The following is a 20,755-nucleotide window of genomic DNA, read 5'->3' as shown; positions in this document are numbered from 1 at the left end:
CATAGAGAGCGCTCGACTTCTGCCAAGTGTGATCGTGCTGCACAAAAAGATAAAAAGTAGTCCACAAACCTGACGGGAAGCAGCGAGCCTCGCATGTTTTCAGTACATGGTCGCTGTGCTCGAGGAGGGCTAACCACCGGAAAAGGCATGACTTATGCATGCCTTCCACTAATGAAACCAAGCAGATTGTAACAGGCAAGCCCACGAACCAGAACATACTTTTCACCATATGTGACACTGTTACATGTATGACACAAAAATGCAACCATTTTTTTAAATGGCAGAATTCTAAAGTGAAGAAAAATGTTCTGCAAAAATATTCATAATATTGAACATTTTTCTTCACTTTAAATTTCTCCCATTAAAAATGTGCTGTAATTTTCAGTTATAAGTATGGCAGCATTTCTCCAAGCCTCTGGGAGCAAGATGCCTGCTGAGTGTAAAGGCAACACAGGGAGAAAATTAAACGGAAGAGTTAACATTATGCTTAATCCTTTCCATGAAACTCATGATTTTAATTTTCTCCCATTTCAGAGTGCCACATTTACAAACAGCAGGCATTTTGCTCCCAGTGGCCTGGAGACACAGTGCCATATTTATAACATAAAAATACAGACTTTTGTTTATGTGGAATTTTAAGTGCAGAAAAATGTTCCATATTATGAATATTTGTACAGAACATTTTTCTAAGCATTAAAAGGAAAACCCAACACTTATTGTGGTGCTTATTTAAAAAGGAGCTTGAGGCTGCAAGCTACTCTGAAGGTGGCTGCGAGTTACTGGTAGGTTGCGCTCGACTCATAGGAGACACCTGCCTTTCAACAATCCACAGACATCACACTGATACGAGAGTTTCATGCAGTACCTCTGCGAGCTGGTAGGTGGCGTCATTCAGCTCTGCTCCCACAGCAGAAGTGACATGCACAGTGCCTATATATGAGGCCCATGTCTCTGGAACAGTGGCTCCTGGAGTCCGAGGGTCTCATTTACGAGAGACTTGCAGCACACTGCGGCACCCGAGTGTAATTTCTTTGCCACTGCAGTGGCACAATGTGCTGGCCCAGATTTACAAGGCCACGCTTGCGTGGCTTTTCATGATCTTGTAAATATGGACCAATTTCATGCATCACGCTGTGTGAAAGGAGCGTTCCGTGGGTTTTGCTGTAGGTGTTACCATGCCACACCCATGAAATCGGATGGAATCTGCTACAGTCCCAGATTTAAAAGTCTGGAAATGTGTCAGAGTCCTACGCCACCTTAGGGGTGGCGTTTAAGTGGTGTATCCGGGAGAAATAACATTATTTCTCCCCATTTTTCCTCTTTCTAAGTGTGCTGCATTCCGCAGCGCACATAGAAAGAGGAATGTGCCATTAATGATTATTTACGTGCGGGGAAAGTGTCCCTTCCTGCACATAAACAATCATCTGTGCAAAGCAGGCACCCGTGCCCCATGGTGCAAGGATTCCTGCGTTGGCACTAGGCAGCAATTTGTGTGCCAGCGCAGGGGACAAGGACAGGAATGCGCCGAATCTTATGGATGCGACCAGAATACCAGCGTTCCGCATGGATTCAGCACTCTAAACATGTGGTCCAAATCGCTGCCCTTCTCAGACACCTGCACACTATTCCTCCAAGTAGCAAGGAATTTGCATACTGTAGGAAGCTGGCCTGGCTTGTAGTGGGTACCAGAGGTACTTACACCTAGTACCAGGTCCAGTTATCCCTTATTAGTGTAGAAGAGGTGTTTCTAGCAGCATAGGCTGATAGAAGGTAGCTATAGCAAAGCAGCTTAGGCTGAACTAGGAGGCATGTAAAGCTCCTACTATACCACTGGTGTCATATGCACAATATCATAACAAAACACAATACACAGAAGTACTAAAAATAAAGGTACTTTATTTTTATGACAAGATGCCAAAAGTATCTCAGTGAGTACCCTCAGTATGAGGATAAGATATATGTACACAAACCAAAATTATGCAGATAATAGCAAAAGGAAGTAATGCAAACAATGTAAAACTACAGTAGATTGCAATAGGAGCACATAGGTATAGGGGCAACACAAACCATACACTCCAAAATTGGAATGCGAACCACGAATGGACCCCAAACCTATGTGAGCTTGTAGAGGGTCGCTGGCACTGTAAGAAAACAGTGAGGGTTAGAAAAATAGCCCACCCCAAGACCCTGAAAGGTAGGTGTAAAGTGCACCTACTACCCCCAGAGAGCACAGAAGTCGTGATAGGGGGATTCTGCAGGAAGAACAAACACCAGCAATGCAACAACAGTGGATTTCCGGACCTGAGTACCTGTAAGACAAGGGGACCAAGTCCAATAGTCGCGACAGTGTCGAGAGTGGGCAGGAGCCCAGGAAATGCCAGCTGAGGGTGCAAGGAAGCTGCCACCTGTTGGAAGAAGCTTGGAGTTCTGCAAGAAAAAAGAGGACTAGGAACTTCCCCTTTGGAGGATGGATGTCCCACGTCGTGAAGAAGCTTGCAGAGGTGTTCCCACGCAGAAAGACTGCAAACAAGCCTTGCTAGCTGCAAGGGTTGCGGTTAGGGTTTTTGGGTGCTGCTGTGGCCCAGGAGGGACCAGGATGTTGCCACTTGGAAGAGGAGACAGAGGGGGCGCCTAGCAACATAGGGAGCCCTCACAGAAGCAGGCAGCACCCGCAGAAGTACCTGAACAGGCACTTAGAAGAAAAGTGAACCGGAGTCCACCCGAAGTCACAAAAGGGAGTCCCACGACGCCGGAGGACAACGCAGAAGGTTGTGCACTGCAGGAAGGAGTGTCGGGGACCCAGGCTAGGCTGTGCACGAAGGACATCCTTGAGGAGTGCACAGGAGCCGGAGCAGCTGCAAATCACGAAGTACCCAGCAATGCAGTCTAGCGTGGGGAGGCAAGGACTTACCTCCACCAAACTTGGACTGAAGAGTCACTGGACTGTGGGAGTCACTTGGACAGAGTTGCTGAGTTCCAGGGACCACGCTCGTCGTGCTGAGAGGGGAACCAGAGGACCAGTGATGCACTCTTTTGGTGCCTGCGGTTGCAGGGGGAAGATTCCGTCAACCCACGGGAGATTTGTTCACAGCTCATGGTGCAGGGAGGAAGCAGGCTACCCCCAGAGAATGCACCACCTGGAAACAGTCGAGAAAGCCGGCAGGATGAAGCGTTACAAGGTTGCTAGTAGTCGTCTTGCTACTTTGTTGTGGTTTTGCAAGCGTCCTGAGCAGTCAGCGGTCGATCCTTTGGCAGAAGGTGAAGAGGGAGATGCAGAGGAACTCTGGTGAGCTCTTGCATTCGTTATCTGAAGAATTCCCCAAAGCAGAGACCCTAAATAGCCAGAAAAGGAGGTTTGGCTACCTAGGAAGGAGGATTGGCTACCAAGAGAGGTAAGAGCCTATCAGAAGGAGCCTCTGATGTCACCTGCTGGCACTGGCCACTCAGAGCAGTCCAGTGTGCCACAGACACCTCTGTTTCCAAGATGGCAGAGGTCTGGGACACACTGGAGGAGCTCTGGGCACCTCCCCTGGGAGGTGCAGGTCAGGGGAGTGGTCACTCCCCTTTCCTTTGTCCAGTTTCGCGCCAGAGCAGGGCTGGGGGATCCCTAAACTGGTGTAGACTGGCTTATGCAGAGATGGGCACCATCTGTGCCCATCAAAGCATTTCCAGAGGCTGGGGGAGGTTACTCCTCCCCAGCCTTCACACCTATTTCCAAAGGGAAATCAGAGGAAATCCTTTGTTCTGCCTTCCTGGGCCAGGGCTGCCTGGACCCCAGGAGGGCAGAAACCTGTCTGAGGGGTTGGCAGCAGCAGCAGCTGCAGTGGAAACCCCGGAAAGGCAGTTTGGCAGTACCCGGGTTCTGTACTAGAGACCCAGGGATCATGGAATTGTCCCTCCAATGCCAGAATGGCATTGGGGTGACAATTTCATGATCTTAGACATGTTACATGGCCATGTTCGGAGTTACCATTGTGACGCTGTACATAGGTAGTGACCTATGTACAGTGCACGCGTGTAATGGTGTCCCCACACTCACAAAGCCCGGGGAATTTGCCCTGAACGATGTGGGGGCACCTTGGCTAGTGCCAGGGTGCCCACACACTAAGTAACTTTGCACCCAACCTTCACTAAGTGAAGGTTAGACATATAGGTGACTTATAAGTTACTTAAGTGCAGTGGTAAACGGCTGTGAAATAACGTGGACGTTATTTCACTCAGGCTGCACTGGCAGGCCTGTGTAAGAATTGTCAGAGCTCCCTATGGGTGGCAAAAGAAATGCTGCAGCCCATAGGGATATCCTGGAACCCCAATACCCTGGGTACCTCAGGACCATATACTAGGGAATTATATGGGTGTACCAGTATGCCAATGTGAATTGGTGAATTTAGTCACTAGCCTGTTAGTGACAAATTTGGAAAGCAGAGAGAGCAAGTAGGCTAGGGAGTCGCAGAGGTCTTGGGATGGTGAGATGTTGTTGGCGTTGGAGCTGGGATTAGAGAGTTCCTTCACTACATTGAAGAGCTCCTTGTGGCTGTGTGCGGTGTTATTGATTCGGTCTTTGAATGCCGTTCTCTTGGCGGTCCGGATGAGTCGGTGGTGTCTGCGGATGGCGTTTTTGAAGGTTGTGTGGTTGTACAGAGTCTGATCTTGGCGCCACTTTCTTTTGAGCCTTCGGCAGATTTGCTTAGATTCATGGAGGTCGGTGGTAAACCAGAAGGCCTTTCTGCCGGTGCGTGTGTTGGAAGGATTCATGATTGGGGCGAGAGTATTGGCACAGGTGTCGACTCATTGCCTGAAGTTGTGGGCAGCTGCATCAGTGTCATTGGTGTCGATGGGTGGGTTCCGGGAGAGGGTTGCGATAAGTTGGTCTTCTGTGACCTTGTTCCAACTGCGGTGGGGGATCCGTCGTGGGTGGTGGTGTGTTGTGGGTTTCTTGAAGAGCGTGCGTGCTGATGACGTCGGTGATGGAGTCGCTGAACTGCTGTCGGGGGCCGGGAGGCCTGTAGATGAGGGTCCCTCGAAGGGTGTGTTTGGGTCAGTGTGGATCTGGAAGTGCAGGTGTTCGGCGGTGCTGAGGGTGTCTTCGGCGCTGGTTGTGATCCTGAGGGTGTTTTTGTGAATGATGGCGATGCCTCCTCCTGGTTTGTTGGAGCGATCTCTGCGGGTGATCTTGTAGCCGTCCGGGATGGCTGTAGCGATGTCAGGCGCTGAGGAAGGGTTCATCCAGGTCTCAGTCAGGAAGGCAATGTCTGGGGAGGTTGAGTCGAGTAGATTCCATAGCTCTACTGCATGCTTGTAGACGGAGCGGGTGTTGAGGAGGATACATCTGAGATGGTTGCGTCCTGCCTTGCTGGGTGGGTCGTTGGCATGGAGGCTGGTGAAGGTGTAGTTCTGGCAGGAAAACGGCCCGCTGGTGGTCTGCGGGGGGGCTTGAAGGCAGGCGGGAGAGTAGACATGCGTGGCAGTGGTGGGGGGGATGGGAGCAGGGGGTTCTGGCACTGGGCGCGGTCAAGGTGCTGACGGGCGCACACCACCATTAAGTAGGGCGGTGGGGGGAGGAGAGGACAGCTGGGAGGCGGGAGCGGGCTGCAAAAAAGGGGGAGGGCAGCGGGGATAGCAGCGGCGGGGCAGATTGAGAGGGGGAGAGCAAAAGTGAGAGAGAGAGGCCGGAGTGAGAGAAAACAAGGAAGAGAGTAGGGAAGCAAAAGGAGCACAAAGGGACAGAAGATCAGAGAGCAAAGCGGGGGGGGGCAGATCGGCCTAATAACAATAGGCCGATCTGCCCCCGCGGGAACCGCTGCCTTGGACGAGGTCACCTCAGATGGGGGGTTCAGTCAGGTTTCTGTGAGACAAGGTAGGTCAGGGGTATGTTGTGCAGCAGGTCCCAGATCTCTGTGGCGTGTTTGGTGAGTCAGAGGGTGTTGAGGAGCATGGGAGTGTGGAGTGTTGTGTGGGTGCTCTCAGGACTGTGTGAGTGTGAGAGAGTGGTGTACTGGGTGATGTCGCTGCATTAAGTGTTGGCTCTGGGTAAGTGCACAGGAGAAGGCTCCATCCATGCTAGACTACTTGGTCCGGGATGGTTTCAGCCATGTGCAACAAAAGGTCTTCCCACTCCTTCCTCTTTGTTTGATTGAAACCAGACTTGCCTTCATAAACAATAAGAGAAGGAAAGGACAATCTAAGGTGGAGGGGGAATGCAGGTAACTCACATCATCATCAGACCCCATTCAGGGGGCAGCAAGCAGGGCTACGAGGCTTCAGCTGTGGGGGCTGATGTTTGCCTCTGATCATACTATGGCTCCGCAAACTGGGTCAGGTAGACTAACATCAACTCTTGATTCTGTGCTACCATAGCAGTCACCGACTTTTTAAGCAGGTCGTAGAAAATCACAGACGATCTAGCCAACTTAGTGAATGAATCAATCAATCAAGATTTATTTTAGAGTTAGTGTCTATTCCATGAAATTGATCCATCAAAGTCAGAAAAATAAAGTGCATTTTAAGATTAACTAATCAGTTCATAAATTATGACAGAGAAACAAGAAACTGCTGCATCAAATTGAAAATACACATCTCATGTCAAAAAATTATTATATATTTAATTGAACATTCAAGGATACACACACTAAAATAATTCCACAGTTTATTACACCAATAGTTAAATTAAACCCTCAGAAATACGTGCCATCCTCCAAACTAGGTGTGACATGAACTGTTCGGCTAAGTACTAAGGGCCAGATGTAGCAAACGTTTTTACCCATTCTGTGTCTATGGGAAAAATTGTTCGTACATATGGCCCTCAGTACCTAAAACTCACAAACGTGGATAATTCCTCTCTAGTTTCATGTTTTTCAAAATGTGCCCATTTAGTACAGAATGTGTAAATCATCTGATATTAAGAAAAAAATGATTACATATTATCAGCTTTTCACACTATCGTTTTTGAAAACTCATTGTTATTTTCAGTTTAAGGGCACCAACACATTAACAAATCTACCTCAACAAATAATTGCTGGCAAATTGCTGCTCTGTTATCTGTTGCCTCAGCATCACAGCGACTGACTCTACCTTGTTACTTTGCACATCTGCAGTGAAGGCTAGGAACAGATGTGTTATCAATCAACCAACCACTTAAATTAGTCAAACATCCGCAGTGACCCCAGCCTAGGTGGACAAGCCAATTCTCAGTGAGCCCCAGCAGTGTTACGCGGGACGGGTAGCCATGTCGCCAGTGGCCTTTCTTAAGTCATAGGTGCTGAGATTCTCGACTGTCATTGTTCCCAAATAGCAAACATGCCACGATGGACAGGCCTCTCGCTCCACGGATGTGCTGTGCTCATTCTGGCATTTAACAGCACGTAATTTCCAAGTTCTGTGAGTGACCGTGTCCAAGTCTACCAAACACCGGCCTTATCCCAGATTTATGAGCTTTTGGCGCAGGCTGCATCAAAAGGAAAGGGCAGGAATGCACTGCATTTGTACAATACGGCACATTCCTGTCCTTTCCCACTACGCTGGTGTTGTTTTGGCAGCGTAGAGGCAACACAGGCACCCTTGCACCGCAGTGTCTGCACTGTAGGCACGATTGTTTTTGTGCAGTAAGGGACACATTCCAGCACAAAACCAATCCAGAGAGGCTTTCTTCTTTTTCTATGTGTGATGCAGAATGCAGCCCACATAGAAAGAGGAAAAGAGGAGGAGAAATGTAGATATTTCTTTCCCTTGCATAAGGTTTTGGTGCATCTTCAGGTGTACAGGCTCTTTCAAATCTGGGGATGCGTCAAACTCCATGGGTGTTGCTGCGGAACACCCACTGCAATGCCAACGGAACGCCTCCCTCACGCAGAGTAAGGCAACACAGCAATTTGCACTGCCTTGCCTTACTCAGTATCTATGAGGCTATTCAAAGCCACACAAAGTGGCTTTGCATGGCCTCATTGATATGGCTGAAAGGTTGACACCGCAGCTGCATCACTAAAAGTGACGCAACAGCATTGCACGCCTCTCATAAATATGCCCTGTAGTGTAGTAAGCGATGCATCTGCATCTCACACCAGCTTTATAAACATATCAGCTGCTTTCAAGAGAATCAGAGGCAGAAAAATAAAAAGGCTTTAGGGTTCCTTGGTTTACTCATTCACAAAAACAAATACATTCATTTTTATATCCCAGTTTTTTGGGGGCAAATGTTTTGTTTTTTACTAAAACTATCACATTACTCAGCCTCGCTATAGTGATTGTATTTGCAATGTGGTTCCCTACCTTTTAAAAATGCTTGTTAAATATGCACATGAAAGGAGAATATTTTAACCACTCGCATGACTCTCAGTCTACGTGAGATCCTCAGCAGTTCATGATAACAGTTGCCACAATGGGAGGGTCTACTTGCTCCTTCTCTAACTCACAGATATTATTCTCTAGGTCATGGAGTTCCTTGTCCTTCTTCCTGTTAACCCCGGATTGGTAGGCTATGACTTGTCCCATCAGAACTGCCTTAAGTGCCTCACAGGGTATGGACGCCGATGTCACTGTTCCAGTATCTGTTGCTGCAGATCAGCCTCAAGGAGCCCTGAAGCACTCAATCTTAAAAGCCCCCTCAACTGCTCCAGGGCCCTATATTGCAGGTCTGCACTGGAGTGTGGTCTGTCAAGGCGTGTGAGATGTTATGAGCCTAGGCCAGACATCCTACATTTACATCTGCGGTGGGATAAAGATGTAATCAGTCCTGGAAGATGACTTGTGTGGAAGTGAGTGGTATGTGTAGGAAAGTACCATCTTGCCTGGCATGTTACCCCCATATTTCACTGTACATATGTGTAGGAGGCTGGACTGGCTTGTAGTGAGTACCAAGGGGTACTTGCACCTTGCACCAGGCCCAGTTATCCCTTATTAGTGTATAGGGTGTCTAGCAGCTTAGGCTGATAGATAATGGTAGCTTAGCAAAGCAGCTCAGGCTGAACTAGGAGACGTGTGAAGCTACTACAGTACCACTTAGTGTCATATGCACAATATCATAAGAAAACACAATACACAGTTATACTAAAAATAAAGGTACTTTATTTTTATGACAATATGCCAAAGTATCTTAGAGTGTACCCTCAGTGAGAGGATAGGAAATATACACAAGATATATATACACAATAGCAAAAATATGCAGTATAGTCTGAGAAAACAGTGCAAACAATGTATAGTTACAATAGGATGCAATGGGGAAACATAGGGATAGGGGCAACACAAACCATATACTCCAAAAGTGGAATGCGAACCACGAATGGACCCCAAACCTATGTGACCTTGTAGAGGGTCGCTGGGACTATTAGAAAATAGTGAGAGTTAGCAAAATAACCCTCCCCAAGACCCTGAAAAGTGAGTGCAAAGTGCACAAAAGTTCCCCTAAGGACAAAGTAGTCGTGTTAGAGGAATAATGCAGGAAAGACACAAACCAGCAATGCAACAACTGTGGATTTCCAATCTAGGGTACCTGTGGAACAAGGGGACCAAGTCCAAAAGTCACAAGCAAGTCGGAGATGGGCAGATGCCCAGGAAATGCCAGCTGCGGGTGCAAAGAAGCTTCTACTGGACAGAAGAAGCTGAGGTTTCTGCAGGAACGAAAAGGGCTAGAGACTTCCCCTTTGGTGGACGGATCCCTCTCGCCGTGGAGAGTCGTGCAGAAGTGTTTTCCCACCGAAAGGACGCCAACAAGCCTTGCTAGGCGCAAATCATGCGTTTGGCGTTTTTGGACGCTGCTGGGGCCCAGGAGGGACCAGGAGGTCGCAAATTGGACCTGAAGAGAGAGGGGACGTCGAGCAAGACAAAGAGCCCTCACTGAAGCAGGTAGCACCCGGAGAAGTGCCAGAAACAGGCACTACGAGGATGCGTGAAACGGTGCTCACACATTCTGTACTAAATGGGCACATTTTTAAAAACATGAAACTAGAGAGGAATTATCCACGTTTGTGAGTTTTAGGTACTTAGGGCCATATGTACGAACAATTTTTCCCATAGACACAGAATGGGTAAAAACGTTTGCTACATCTGGCCCTTAGTACTTAGCCGAACAGTTCATGTCACACCTAGTTTGGAGGATGGCACGTATTTCTGAGGGTTTAATTTAACTATTGGTGTAATAAACTGTGGAATTATTTTAGTGTGTGTATCCTTGAATGTTCAATTAAATATATAATAATTTTTTGACATGAGATGTGTATTTTCAATTTGATGCAGCAGTTTCTTGTTTCTCTGTCATAATTTATGAACTGATTAGTTAATCTTAAAATGCACTTTATTTTTCTGACTTTGATGGATCAATTTAATGGAATAAACACTAACTCTAAAATAAATCTTGATTGATTGATTCATTCACTAAGTTGGCTAGATCGTCTGTGATTTTCTACGACCTGCTTAAAAAGTCGGTGACTGCTATGGTAGCACAGAATCAAGAGTTGATGTTAGTCTACCTGACCCAGTTTGCGGAGCCATAGTATGATCAGAGGCAAACATCAGCCCCCACAGCTGAAGCCTCGTAGCCCTGCTTGCTGCCCCCTGAATGGGGTCTGATGATGATGTGAGTTACCTGCATTCCCCCTCCACCTTAGATTGTCCTTTCCTTCTCTTATTGTTTATGAAGGCAAGTCTGGTTTCAATCAAACAAAGAGGAAGGAGTGGGAAGACCTTTTGTTGCACATGGCTGAAACCATCCCGGACCAAGTAGTCTAGCATGGATGGAGCCTTCTCCTGTGCACTTACCCAGAGCCAACACTTAATGCAGCGACATCACCCAGTACACCACTCTCTCACACTCACACAGTCCTGAGAGCACCCACACAACACTCCACACTCCCATGCTCCTCAACACCCTCTGACTCACCAAACACGCCACAGAGATCTGGGACCTGCTGCACAACATACCCCTGACCTACCTTGTCTCACAGAAACCTGACTGAACCCCCCATCTGAGGTGACCTCGTCCAAGGCAGCGGTTCCCGCGGGGGCAGATCGGCCTATTGTTATTAGGCCGATCTGCCCCCCCGCTTTGCTCTCTGATCTTCAGTCCCTTTGTGCTCCTTTTGCTTCCCTACTCTCTTCCTTGTTTTCTCTCACTCCGGCCTCTCTCTCTCACTTTTGCTCTCCCCCTCTCAATCTGCCCCGCCGCTGCTATCACCGCTGCCCTCCCCCTTTTTTGCAGCCCGCTCCCGCCTCCCAGCTGTCCTCTCCTCCCCCCACCGCCCTACTTAATGGTGGTGTGCGCCCGTCAGCACCTGGACCGCGCCCAGTGCCAGAACCCCCTGCTCCCATCCCCCCCACCACTGCCACGCACGTCTACTCTCCCGCCTGCCTTCAAGCCCCCCCGCAGACCACCAGCGGGCCGTTTTCCTGCCAGAACTACACCTTCACCAGCCTCCATGCCAACGACCCACCCAGCAAGGCAGGACGCAACCATCTCAGATGTATCCTCCTCAACACCCGCTCCGTCTACAAGCATGCAGTAGAGCTATGGAATCTACTCGACTCAACCTCCCCAGACATTGCCTTCCTGACTGAGACCTGGATGAACCCTTCCTCAGCGCCTGACATCGCTACAGCCATCCCGGACGGCTACAAGATCACCCGCAGAGATCGCTCCAACAAACCAGGAGGAGGCATCGCCATCATTCACAAAAACACCCTCAGGATCACAACCAGCGCCGAAGACACCCTCAGCACCGCCGAACACCTGCACTTCCAGATCCACACTGACCCAAACACACCCTTCGAGGGACCCTCATCTACAGGCCTCCCGGCCCCCGACAGCAGTTCAGCGACTCCATCACCGACGTCATCAGCACGCACGCTCTTCAAGAAACCCACAACACACCACCACCCACGACGGATCCCCCACCGCAGTTGGAACAAGGTCACCGAAGACCAACTTATCGCAACCCTCTCCCAGAACCCACCCATCGACACCAATGACACTGATGCAGCTGCCCACAACTTCAGGCAATGAGTCGACACCTGTGCCAATACTCTCGCCCCAATCATGAATCCCTCCAACACACGCACCGGCAGAAAGGCATTCTGGTTTACCACCGACCTCCATGAATCTAAGCAAATCTGCCGAAGGCTCAAAAGAAAGTGGCGCCAAGATCAGACTCTGTACAACCACACAACCTTCAAAAACGCCATCCGCAGACACCACCGACTCATCCGGACCGCCAAGAGAACGGCATTCAAAGACCGAATCAATAACACCGCACACAGCCACAAGGAGCTCTTCAATGTAGTGAAGGAACTCTCTAATCCCAGCTCCAACGCCAACAACATCTCACCATCCCAAGACCTCTGCGACTCCCTAGCCTACTTCCACTGCAAGATTGCAGACATCCACAACAGCTTCAGCACCCTGACCCCCGCGGCAACCACCAACACCACAGATTCACCTCCAACCAACCTCCTGCTCTTCTGGACCCCCGTCAACGACAACAACACCATCGAAATCATGAACACCATCCACCCCTGGCTCTCCATCTGACCCCTGCCCTCACCACATCCTCAACAAAGCAAGCTCCTTCATCGCACTCCAATTACAGAAGATCATCAACAGCTCCTTCGAGACCGCCACCTTCCCTGAGAGCTGGAAACACGCTGAGATCAACGCCCTATTCAAAAAACCCAAGGCAGACCCAAAGGACCTCAAGAACTTTCGGCCTAACTCCCTACTCCTCTTCCCGGCAAAAGTCATTGAGAAGGCTGTCAACAGACAACTAACCCGCTTTCTCAAGGAGAACTGCACCCTGGACCCTGCCCAATCTGGATTCCGCGGCAACCACAGTATCGAAACTGCCCTCATCGCCGCCACAGACGACATCAGAAACATACTGGACAATGGCGAAACCACGGCCCTCATCCTCCTGGACCTCTTGGCCATGTTCGACACAGTCTGCCACCACACCCTACGCTAACCCCCCAGCAATGCAGAAATCTGCGACAGAGCCCTCTACGCAGGAACCACAGCCAAACACCAGAAAAGGCTGCACCGCATCCAGAACGCCTCTGCACGCCTCATCCTGGACATCCCCCGCCACTGCCACATCACAGACCACCTGAGAAACCTGCACTGGCTCCCAGTCAACAAGAGAATCACATTGAAACTCCTCACCCACGCTCACAAACACTGCACAACACCGGACCAGAATACCTCAACAGACGGCTCTCCTTCTACACCCCGACCCGACATCTCTGCTCCGCCGGACACGCCCTCGCAACCGTCCCATGCATATGCAGAACTACAACAGGTGGTACATCATTCTCGCACCAAAACGTGGAACGCTCTTCCCACCCTCCTGCACCAGACCAAAGACCTCCTTACCTTCAGGACATTTCTCAAGACCTGGCTGTTCGAGCAGTAGCAGCACCCACCCACCCCTCAGCGCCTTGTGACCTTCACAGGGGAGTAGTGCACTTTACAAATTCCTGATTGATTGATTGATTGTCTCTGTCAGTGGATATGCGAGTGGGTGCATCACAGTGGGTCTGAAAGTGAGTGTGTGAGCCTCTGAGTGGGTGCATGTGTGTCCGAGTGGGTGTGTGAGTGATTGCATGAGTCTCAGTGCATGTATGAGTGAATGAATTAGGGTATGAATTGTTTTAACTTTTATTTGGATATTCTTGAATTTTCCAGAATGTCACATGTGTCGTGAAAAAAAATATAATTTAAAACCCATAATTTGACCCTCAAAAATCCCTATATGACATCCCTAGGGTCAGGATACCACCAGCCCGACCCCTTATGTCACTTTTAATTTTATTTTTCAGCTCCAGTGACCACTTTTTTGGGAACATTTTGTGAAGATTTGTCAAATGGTGCCAAAGATATAGCCAAGTCAAAAATGCTTTTTCTATGGAAACATGGTCCTACCTATAACTACCTACTGGTGACTGCCTCCGCATCAGGGCTTGGGTGGTAAATCTCGTGCACAGCAAGAATTAACCCTGAGACTTTCAGCTCACATTCTGCTCCTTTCACTTCTTCCGCGTGAGGGCTTGGGTGGTAAATGTCGTGCACAGCAAGCATTAACCCTGAGAGTTACAGCTCACATTCTGCTCTTTTCACTTCTTCCACGTCAGGGCTTGGGTGGTAAATGTTGTGCACTGCGCACGCATTGACCCTAAGAGTTACAGCTCCCCTTTTGCTCTGTAAACTATTTGCCTAGGATCACACAATTTGAGACCCGTTTACGGGACAAATACATTACAGTTAGGTCAAGTAGATTATTGAAGTTACTAGAAGAGAGACCCTAAATAGTCCTGACAGGGGGACTGGCTACCTACCCAGGTATTCACCTATCAGGAGGGGTCTCTGACATCACCTGCTGGCATTGCCCACTCAGAGGTCTCCAGAGGGTCCCCACACCTTGGAATCCAAGACAGCTAATGACAGGGACACACTGGAGGAGCTCTGGGTACCATCCCTGGGGTGGTGATGGACAGGGGAGTGGTCGCTCTCCTTTCCTTTGTCCAGTTTCGTGCCAGAGCAGGGACTGGATGTCCCTTAACCGGTGTAGACTGGATTATGCAAGGAGGGCACCGTTTGTGCCCTTCAAAGCATTTCCAGAGGCTCTGGGAGGATACCCCTCCAATGCCTGTAACACCTATTTCCAATGGGATAGGGTGTAACACCCCTCTCCTAAAAAAATGTATTGTTCTGCCTTCCTGGGATTGAGCTGCTCAATCCCCAGAAGGGCACAAACCTGTCTGTGAGGTGGCAGCAGCTGGGGGGGGGCTGCAGTGGAAACCCCAGAGAGCTGGTTTGGCAGGACTGGGGGTCCATGGTGGAGCCCCCAAGGTGCATGGGATTGGCCTCCCAAAACCAGATTTGGATTATGGGATTTATGGGTGGATACAAACTGCAGGTAGCCTTGCCCCGCTGGAGAATTCCAAACTCTGAAAGAGAGAGCCCATGTGGAAAATCTTGACTGGGCGAACGCCCCAGGGAATTCCAACAAGGAGAGAGCTTTCTGGATGCAAAGTTAACTCTTCACTTTCTGAGCTTTTTCTGTCAAAACCATTGGCTCTGGCGGGACCTCACCCAACATCTATCTGACCTTGCGAGGATTTCTTCAGATACAGTCTGCTGCCTTGCCACGCTGAAGGATTTTGTCCCAAGGACAAACCATTGACTGGGCCTAACCTGGTTTGTGTGTCCGCCCTGCGCTTCATTGTGGTCAGCCTGAAATCACACCTAGGCCCATGTCTACCACAACCTTTAACTACCATTGGTGCTTAGTTTTTTTGCCGATATTTTCCAACTAATCTTTAAAAATTCAGATCGCCTGTTCCCCTTATTGGATTATTTTTTTGTTGTGGTTCATTTTTCTAATTTGATTTGTGTTTTTTATTGCTTGGCGCTTTGACTTTATTACTGGTTTGGCACTGCATAAAAACTTTACACACTGCCCTAAGTTGAGTCTGTCTGGTCTGTCCTATAGCTACCAAGGGGTTAAGCTCAGCTCAATTTAACAACTTAAAGGGTTTACACTTGACAAGAAATAAGATTATTTTTTGAGATGGGCTTTCCCCCCCCCCAAACAATAATTCAATTTCTTAGAATGAGGAGATTCTACTTGGTGACAATTTACACAGGAGCCAGTGGGACTGACATGGAGTACTGGGGAAAATAATGGTAAGCCTACCATGGCCAATGAAGGATTGAGAGAGAGGGAAGGTGCAAGGATCTTATTGCTCCTGGTTTAGTGGCAGGACCAGAGGTCTCTGTGTCGTCCGCAGCACAGGATGTACGTCAGTCTCATCTAGACCGGGACCATCCAAGAACTGCCATTACAAGAAAAAAGTAGTGAGAGGATCAGGGCAGATTCTGAGAAGATACAGGCTGTGGCGTCCATTGCTACTGTTCCAGAGGCAGAGGATAGCAAAGAGGACCATAATTTGGAGTCTGGGTCACTAACAGAGCTAGAGGGCTTGTTAGATGTTGGAGGACCTACCTGGGAGTAATTCCACCAGGCACAACACTTTGGGACTTGGAATAAAGATGAGGAATAGGTCAGCAACTGAGGTGCGAAAAGGCATTATACTGGCTGGGAGGATGGACTGCTTTACATTGAACCTGTGAACACTAAACCAGCAACAAGCAAGAGGCAGTGGTGCCCATAGTGCACAGAAATGTCCTGGTGTCACTAACCTAAGAGGTGCCCTTGGCAGGATGCTGGATATTAGAGAAGACCCAGGTGTGTGTACCTCATAGTGTAGTAAGATGCAATACAGTGTATACAGATTCCTCACAGTGCAGTAAGATGCACTGCAACATGAACAGATTTCTCAGAGTGCAGTAGGATGCAGTGCAGTATGCACAAATACCTCACAGTGCAGTAAGGTGCTGTGTAGTGGCACAGATTCCTCACAGTTCAGTAAGAGGCAGTGCACATATTCCTCATAGTGCAGCAAGATGCAGTGCGCACAGATTTCTCATACTGCAGGCAGATGCACTGTGCACATATTCCTCACAGTGCAGTAAGATGCAGTGCAATGTGCACAGATTCCTCATACTGTAGTCAGATGCACTGTGCACATATTCCTCACAGTGCAGTAAGATGCAGTGCAACGCGCACAGATTACTCGCAGTGCAGTAAGATGCGGTGCAGGGCATAGATTCCTCACAGTGCAGTAAGATGCACTGCAACATGCACAGATTTCTCAGAGTGAAGTAGGATGCAGCGCAGTGTGCACACATTCCTCACAGTGCAGTAAGGTGCTGTGGAGTAGCACAGATTCCTCACATTGCAGTAAGAGGCAGTGCACATATTCCTCATAGTGCAGTAAGATGCAGTGCAATGTGCACAGATTCCTAACAGTGCAGTAAGATGCAGTGCAGTGTAAACATTCCTCACAGTGCAGTAAGATGCAGAGCAATGCATAGATTCCTCATAGTGAAGTAAGATGCAGTGCAGTGGCACAGATTCTTCACAGTGCAGTGTGATGCAGTGTACAGATTCCTCACAGTGCAGTAAGATGCAGTGCAGTGTGCACAGATTCCACACAGTGCAGTAAGATACAGTCCAGTACACAGACCACTCACTACAGTAAGATGCAGTGCAGTGCACAGACTCCTCATAGTGCAGTAAGATGCAGTGCACAAATTCTTCATAGTGCAGTAAGATACAGTGGAACAGACTCCTCACAGTGCTGTAAGATCCAATGCAGTAGCACAGACTTCTCACAGTGCAGTAATATGCAGTGCACAGATTCCCCACAGTGCAGTAAGATTCAGAGCACAGATGCCTCACAGTGCAGTAAGATGCAGTGCAGTGGCACAGATTCTTCACAGTGCAGTGTGATGCAGTGTACAGATTCCTCACAGTGCAGTAAGATGCAGTGCAGTGTGTACAGATTCCACACAGTACAGTAAAATGCAGTGCACAGATTCCTCAGTGCAGTAAGATGAAGCGCAGTGTGTACAGATTTCTCACAGTGCAGTAAGACAGAGTGCACAGATCCCACAGTACAGTAAGATGCAGTGCACAGATTCCTCACAGTACAGTAAAGTGCAGTGCAGATTTCTCTCTGTGCAGTGTGATGCAGTGCACAGATTCCTCAGAGTGCAGTAAGATGCAGTGCACAGATTCCTCACAGTGCAGTAATATGCAGTGCACAGACTCCCCGCAGTAAGATTCAGAGCACAGATGCCTCACAAGTTCATTAAGATGCAGGGCAGTGTGTACAGATTCCTCACAGTGCAGTAAAATGCAGTGCAGTGCACTGATTTCCCACTGTGCAATGTGATGCAGTGCACAGATTCCTCACTGTGAGTAAGATGCAGTGCACTAATTCCTCTCAGTGCAGTAAAATGCAGTGCACAGATTCCTCAGAGTGCAGTAAGATGCAGTGTAGTGCACAGATTCCTCACAGTGCAGTATGTTGCAGTGCGCAGATCCCCTCTTTAACACAAAAGATGACCACAAACACCCCCAGGCCCGGAAGGAAAGCCCCCTAGAGGTCCCCAGATAGAAGAGCCTAGCTCAGCCCGGCTCCAGGCATAGATTTCTCATAGTGCAGTATGGTGCAGTGCACAGATCCCTCACAGTGCAGTAAGATGCAGTGCACAGATTCCTCACAGTGCAGTACACAAGTCCCTCACAGTGCAGTAGGATGCAGTGTACAGATTACTCGCAGTGCAGTAAGATGCAGTGCATGTATTTCTCACAGTGCAGTAAGATGCAGTGCAGTGTGTACAGATTCCTCACAGTGCAGTAAGGGAGAGTGCACAGATTCCACAGTACAGTAAGATGCAGTGCACAGATTCCTCACAGTACAGTGAAATGCAGTGCAGAGTACAGATTTCTCATTGTGCAGTATGATGCAGTGTAGTGCATGGATTCCTCACAGTGCAGTAAGCTGCAGTGCACACATCCCCTCTTTAACGCAAATGATGACCAGAAACACCCCCAGGCACGGAAGGAAAGCCTTCTTAGAGGGCCCCAGATAGAACAGCCCAGCTCCTGGCATAGATTTCTCATAGTGCAGTATGGTACAGTGCGCAGATCTCTCACAGTGCAGTAAGATGCAGTGCACAGATTCCTCACAGTACAGTACACAGATCACTCATAGTGCAGTGTACAGATTCCTCATAAGTGCAGTAAGATACAGTGCAGTGTGCAGATTCCTCAGTGCAGTAAGATGCAGTGCACAGATCCCTCTTTAACACAAATGATGACCACAAACACCCCCAGGGCCGGAAGGAAAGCCCCACAGAGGTCCCCGGATAGAAGAGCCCAGCTCAGCCCAGCTCCTGGCAGAGATTCCTCACAGTGCAGTGAGATGCAGTGCACAGATCCTTCAGTGCAGTAAGATGCAGTGCACAGATTCCTCACAGTACAATAAGATGCAGTGCACATATTCCTCACAGTGCAGTAAGGTGCAGTGCAGTGCACAGATTCTTCACAGTGCAGTAAGGTGCAGTGCACAGACCCCTCAGTGCAGTAAGATGCAGTGCACAGATTCCTCACAGTGCAGTAAGATGCAGTGACAGAGATTCTGCACAGTGCAGTAAGATGCAGTGCAGTGCACAGGCCCTCGGTGCAGTAAGATGCAGTGCACAGATCCCCTCTTTAACACAAATGATGACACAAACACCCCCAGGCCTGGAAGGAAAGCCCCCAGAGGCCCCCGGATAGAAGAGCCCAGCTCAGCCCGGCTCCTGGCAGAGATTTCCTCCAGGATTATTCAGTCTATTTCTACAAACACAGCAGAAGGTGCTGACAATCTCCTACCTGAGCAGAAACCTGTGCAGACATTTCCAGGCTCTCTCCTCCTCCTGGTGCTGGGGGGGGGGGGGCAGGTGCAGATTTGGGGTCAGAGGGGGTCTGAAGATAAAGATGACTGAAGACAAACAGTAGCGTCCTTCCTCCTCTGCAGCAGGCTGGACACAGAGGGAGAGGCCGGAAGTGATGTCACCATCCGCTGCTGGTGCTGTCTCTGCCGCCGCTGACCCGGAAGAAGAGACTTCTGTCCATGTTAGTAACACGTGTACTGCACCCTGTGCGGGGATATCCTTTCTCTCTTCTTATAAAGATCTGTTCAGCTCGAGCTGCTTTTATATCTGAGCGCAGAACAAGCGCCGTCTCTCCGGAACTCGGAACCCGAGAGGGAGAAGGGTTTCCTCTTCCGGGTCAGCGGCGGCAGAGACAGCACCAGCCGCGGATGCTGACGTCACTTCCGGCCGCTCCCTCCTGCTCCCGCCTCCTGTGCTGATGGTTCTCCCGGACTCCTGCCTGAGGTGAGTTCTCTTCACTTCAGTTTGTTGATCCGTCTGGGTTCGGGGTCTCCCCGCTCCGCGGCCTGAGAGAGGGACCCTGACACTGAAAGAGAGGGGTATTAAACGTGAGCTGACGGATTCCTGCATCTCACTGCGCTGTGAGGGTCTGTGCACTGCATCTCACTGCACTGTGAGGGTCTGTGGACTGCATCTCACTGCACTGTGAGGGTCTGTGCACTGCTGCTCACTGCACTGTGAGGGTCTGTGCACTGCATGTCACTGCACTGTGAGGGTCTGTGCACTGCTGCTCACTGCACTGTGGGGGTCTGTGCACTGCTTCTCACTGCACTGTGAGGGTCTGTGCACTGCATCTCACTGCACTGTGAGGGTCTGTGCACTGCATCTCACTGCACTGTGAGGGTCTGTGGACTGCATCTCACTGCACTGTGAGGGTCTGTGCACTGCATCTCACTGCACTGTGAGGGTCTGTGCACTGCTTCTCACTGCACTGTGAGGGTCTGTGCACTGCATCTCACTGCACTGTGAGGGTCAGTGCACTGCGTCTGACTGCACTGTGAGGGTCAGTGCACTGCATCTCACCGCACTGTGAGGGTCTGTGCACTGCTGCTCACTGCGCTGTGAGGGTCTGTGCACTGCATCTCACTGCACTGTGAGGGTCAGTGCACTGCGTCTGACTGCACTGTGAGGGTCTGTGCACTGCATCTCACTGCACTGTGAGGGTCAGTGCACTGCGTCTGACTGCACTGTGAGGGTCTGTGCACTGCATCTCACCGCACTGTGAGGGTCTGTGCACTGCTGCTCACTGCGCTGTGAGGGTCTGTGCACTGCATCTCACTGCACTGTGAGGGTCAGTGCACTGCGTCTGACTGCACTGTGAGGGTCTGTGCACTGCTGCTCACTGCACTGTGAGGGTCCGTGCACTGCATGTCACTGCACTGTGAGGGTCTGTGCACTGCATCTCACTGCACTGTGAGGGATCTGTGC

General features: G+C 49.6%; 1 protein-coding gene and 1 pseudogene across 1 annotated transcript in view; one reads left to right on the top strand and one right to left on the bottom strand.

Annotated features, from left to right (window-relative positions):
* Window positions 1–19,591, bottom strand: part of LOC138287266 (zinc finger protein 84-like) — a 59,965-nt gene extending 40,374 nt beyond the window's left edge. The window contains exon 1 of the mRNA XM_069227627.1: window positions 19,266–19,591. The gene's annotated coding sequence lies outside the window, so the exon portion shown is untranslated. The remainder of the gene's footprint in view (window positions 1–19,265) is intronic.
* The window catches only part of LOC138287267 (zinc finger protein 208-like), a 130,383-nt pseudogene that overhangs the window by 86,541 nt on the left and 23,087 nt on the right, over window positions 1–20,755 (top strand).

The sequence above is a fragment of the Pleurodeles waltl genome, chromosome 4_1, assembly GCF_031143425.1.
Source record: "Pleurodeles waltl isolate 20211129_DDA chromosome 4_1, aPleWal1.hap1.20221129, whole genome shotgun sequence".
In the NCBI taxonomy this organism is placed as follows: Eukaryota; Metazoa; Chordata; class Amphibia; order Caudata; family Salamandridae; genus Pleurodeles; species Pleurodeles waltl.
Note: the sequence above shows the minus strand (reverse complement) of the source record. Positions and strands in the feature narration are given on the sequence as shown.